At 38.7% G+C, this 4,826-nt stretch overlaps 1 long non-coding RNA gene across 1 annotated transcript; it reads right to left on the bottom strand.

The window, feature by feature from the left end:
* Nucleotides 1-832: 832 nt before the first annotated feature.
* LOC120651128 lies at nucleotides 833-3,304 on the bottom strand. The gene is made up of 3 exons (XR_005665934.1): nucleotides 3,147-3,304; nucleotides 2,781-2,873; nucleotides 833-2,107 (listed from the first exon to the last, which is right to left on the bottom strand). It is a non-coding gene; the product is annotated as an uncharacterized LOC120651128 (long non-coding RNA).
* Nucleotides 3,305-4,826: the final 1,522 nt, after the last annotated feature.

The raw sequence follows: 4,826 nt of genomic DNA, 5'->3' as shown, positions 1-4,826 counted from the left end.
CCTTGGTCATCTACCACAGGATGAAGTTCTTGCCGAATTCCAAGTTCTACCAAATCTAGTCGTGCTTGAAGACCATCCTTTGTTTTACAATGAATATCCAACAAAGTTGCAATCAAATTTTCACACACATTTCTCTCTATGTGCATTACATCTAGATTGTGTCTTAGTTTGTTGTGCTCCCAGTATGGTAGCATGAAAAATATTGACCTCTTCTTCAACCAATCTTCTGGCTTCTTTTCTTTCTTATCATGGTTCTCATTTAACTTTTTCTTACTTTGTCCTCTTTTACGCTTGCCCTGCTGATTGTTCCCGTCATGTTTTTTGGTGTTTTTGCCTTTGTTCTTTGCACAGCAGACCTTCCTCCCCAACACAAACTCTAAACTGTCATGCTTATTGCCTTTTTTGCCTTTCTTTTTTACCTTTCTTCTTATTAGTGCAGTCCTTCTTCCCTAGCACAAACTCTCTGCCTTGTAACATTGTCAGAACTGAAGTGCCACTCATCGTTTTAGGTGCTTCTTCAGTCTCTTGGGTCCCATCAAACTGCCCCTTTTGCCTTCGATATGTGTGATTTGGTGGCAACAATCGACGATGACCCATATAACATGTCTTTTTACTTTTATTCAGGTAAAAAGATTTTGTTGATGCACCACAAGAGGGACATGCATATGTACCACCTGTGCTCCATCCATAGAGGTATGCTAATGCTGGAAAATCATTTAAAGTCCATAACAATGCACCTCGGAGACTGAATTTCTTTCCAGAAGAGGCATCAATTGTTTCCACTCCCCCCCCCCCACAACTCTAAGAGCTCATCGATCAATGGCTGCAAGTATACATCAATATCATTCCCAGGAGAATCTGGTCCTGGAATGATCATGGACAAAATTAAAGATGTTTGCTTCATGCAAATCCAAGGTGGTAGGTTGTAAGGAATGAGCATCACTGGCCAAGTACTATGCTTTGAACTCAAATTTCTAAATGGGTTAAATCCATCACTTGCAAGACCAAGGCGTACATTTCGATAATCTTTTTCAAAATCAGGATATCTTCTATCAAAATCCTTCCAAGCTTCCCCATCCGCTGGATGTCGCAATTTGCCATCTTTTGTACGGCCTACATCATGCCATCGCATATCATCCGAAGTTTTGTTAATTGCAAATAACCTTTGGATTCTTGGTATCAAAGGAAAATAACGTAACACTTTTGCTGGTTTCTTTTTCCTTTTCTGCTGAGCTGGAGATCCATTCTTCTCACCATCTTTCCATCGAGAGCTTTTACATACATGACAAGTCTCTTGCATAGCTCTATCTCCTCGAAAAAGCATACAGTCTTTTGGACAAGCATGGATTTTCACATAGTCAAGACCAAAAGCACGGATAATTTTTTTTTTGCTTCATAATATGTCTTAGGTAGATTTGCCTCGGGTGGAAGTGCAACAGATAATATACCAAGCAGGGATGTAAAGGATACTTGTGTCCAACCATGTAAGCACTTTTGGTGATATAAATGGACTAAAAATGACAACTTTGTATATGTCTCACAACCTGGGTACAACCTTGTGTGTGCATCCTTGAAGAAGCTTGCATACATATCATGTTCTGTCTTGGTAGTATTATCTTGTGCAGGACTCATCACATCCTCAGCTATATTATGTTCCATATTTGTAAAATTAGACTGAATATCATCTAATTCGGCTCCAGACATACTTGACAGTGATTCATAGCTTGCTGGTGGAAGAAATACAGCCTGTAGTAGTCCTTGCATGTCATCCAATCTTCCATGGCTATTTTCTACTGGGACACCCAAAGTAGGAATACTCCCATCGTTATCTGGCACATGAGCAAATGCAAATGATGGTGGGTCATACTCCTCTCCATGGTGATTCCATACTGAATAACCCTGAAGAATACCATCACATTTTAGGTGAGTCTCAACTTCATCACGATTTTGGGTAACTCTATTTTCACAATTGATGCAAGGGCATGCTATCTTTCTATCATGTGGAAGGTCACGGAAAGCAAATGAGAGGAACTGGTCCACTCCATCTTTGTAAGCAGGTTCCCTTCTTGGTTTAGTCATCCAGCTTCGATCCATCACCTATGATAATCTGTACTGATGAAATTAAAATAGTTAAGAAATTTCTTGCGGTATTTACTTTCATTGTATGCCAAAATAAATATAATTGAAATGAACTTATCTAAGGCACAAAATATCATACTAGCACAAGTTAGCATTATAAATCTCAGTCAATTTTAAATTTCCGATTCTTCTACCACACATATATAGCACTATAGAAACAGAATGGTTGACTTGCTTGTATAATTGGCATAGGATCAGGATAAAATAGCTTCCTACATGCTACAAAATTTTGCATAAAACCAAGTAAAATGACCTGCTTGCTAATTGCTAGCTGCAAGAAAAATTTTAACAAACTAAAAAAATCTACAATCCATAAACAAATGAACAATGGGCCATAATCGTGGAGCTAAAATTATAGAGTTGGGAAATTCTCATATCAATAGTAAAAAAACTCCAATCCAAAAGTACAAAATCGTTTATAGTATCACTAGACTGAATTGTGAAGGAACAAGTAAGATGGTTCGTCTCTGAACTTAAGAAATTAATTGAGCAACTTTAACCAATTTGTCTACTGTCTTGTCACAAATTAGAAATGATATACACAATATATAATTAGCTATGATATTCAGGGATGACATACACATCAATTAACTAAAAATAATATCATGCTACAGACTAGAACAAGTTTAGTTAATCCTCACCAATCAACTGCCCTTGCTTGGTGTCCTAGTGGTCCCTTTCAGCTGATCACCGTCCGTGTCCAGCAGCCCTGCCCAATCGCCCAAGCTCTTCCCCTGCAGTGCAAACCAGACCAATTAGAAATGATATACACACTACTTATATTTTCTAGACTTACTAGTTTGATCGTGAAAGACTATACGTGCAGACCAATTCATAGCATGTATACAAAAGACAAAAGAGTACAAAATTACCAATTACTTATTAAATAATGGAACCATACATGACAAAGAAGATAGACTACTAGAGCTAGTATAATATATCTTCATATGCGAAGGATGAGACTACAAACGAGAACTGAATTGAATAATTTAATAATAAAAAATCACCTTGATCCGTGCAAGGCCAATGCAGAGGAGTTGATGTGCGCGGCGCACTTCACTTGCAGGCTGCTGCGTGCCCAGCGACGATCGAGTGCGATTTCACATCCAGTGCTCTGCCACAGCCACGGCCTCATGTGAGGAGTCGATCCAGGGGCGGCCCTCCGTGCTCATGAGGGGCAGAGAATGTCAGCCAGGAATAGATCCGATAGAGGAGGAAGACTCGAGGATTAGATTTTATTGTTAGCTTACTAGACAAAAAGATATTTTACAAAAAATAACTCAAGCAAGGCGGAAACAATGTTGTATCACAGTTGGTATGCCACGGGCCTGCAATACTACAGGTTTTGAGTTCGAAGTCAGGCAGTAGTTTTACATTTTTGTAATTTGTAAAACGACACTAATTCATTGAGACGTTAAAGAAGCGTATCTACGTGAAAATCGATGTGGCATCTGTATCTAGCTTCTGATGCGCTATCCTAAAACGTGTCAACGATATCCAAGAACGTATCTAGATAGAAGCGCTTTAGTAAATGTGTCTACACCGGTCTAAAAACGTATCTGGATTGTAAGTCTTGAAGCGCTTTATTGAAACGTGTCAACAACCATGTCTAGTAGCACAGCCATACAAAATGTAGATACGCTTCTAACAGCATAGCAATAAAAGCGTGGCTACCACCCCTTTTTGTTGTAGTGGTAGTAATGACATGATATTTAAAAAGGAACTGATTTCTTCTCCTTTGTGGGTTATTTAATTTGTTATACATTAGCTACGTACATGATCTATCCTACAGAAGCTAACATCATAGGATTTTGTTGTAGTGGCATCGATTGTGGTACTGGTGGCTACGGAATTTTTAACCTGGGTGTGGCCATCTAGTTTACGGATTGAATGCTATTAGTGTGTCTAAATTTTGTTGATCCTTTTGTAATAAGGCTATGTGTATCCTGATTGTGCAGAGACTGGAAGTGTTTCTATCGTATCATCAACTCGATGTAATGACGATACTGAAATTAATAAAACTTCGAAAAAACGTACACACAGCTGAACGAGGTTCCGTTAGCCGCCTTCTGTTTCATATATAAGCTCGTGAGAATGGTTGGCTCTTTCCTACTGGTTTCGATTCTCAGTTCTCCAACTCTGTTTTTTTTTTACTTGTATCAGACTTGGTCAGGATCAGCCTGGCAAACTTCACTTGTAAACTTGCTGTCGTCGTGCGTGTGTTTAACATATTGCGTGATTATATATTTCCATGATCCCATTCTAAAATGCAAATGTCATGTTCACCATGATTTACAATCTACAGCAACTGTACTCTTTAGAATTAATAACTATTTACCATGGACTAGCTCAGGACTTGCTGAGTGCTTTCTTGCCTCTACACTAATTATACACGTACTTGATGGTAACTGGTGAGTTCCGTGAAGGTGAAAGTAACTGATGGTCAAAGAGGCCTCTCAAGGATGATGGAGCTAAGCTAGAAAAAAAAAATCCAAGGAGGGGACCAGCTAACTTCAGGGCTGACATATGTATCTTAACTTTTAAAAAACTAATAACCATATATACAAGCTATGGAGAGAATAATTCCATATGTTTTTTTTCAAACTTTTGGATGATTAATTCTTTCCATTTTTCTGACCGTTCTTGGCCACCAGGAGCGAACTGTTCCCTGACAGTGGTTGGATGAG

The sequence above is a fragment of the Panicum virgatum genome, chromosome 1K (assembly GCF_016808335.1).
Source record: "Panicum virgatum strain AP13 chromosome 1K, P.virgatum_v5, whole genome shotgun sequence".
NCBI lineage: Eukaryota > Viridiplantae > Streptophyta > Magnoliopsida > Poales > Poaceae > Panicum > Panicum virgatum.
This window is presented reverse-complemented; position numbering and strand designations above follow the sequence as displayed.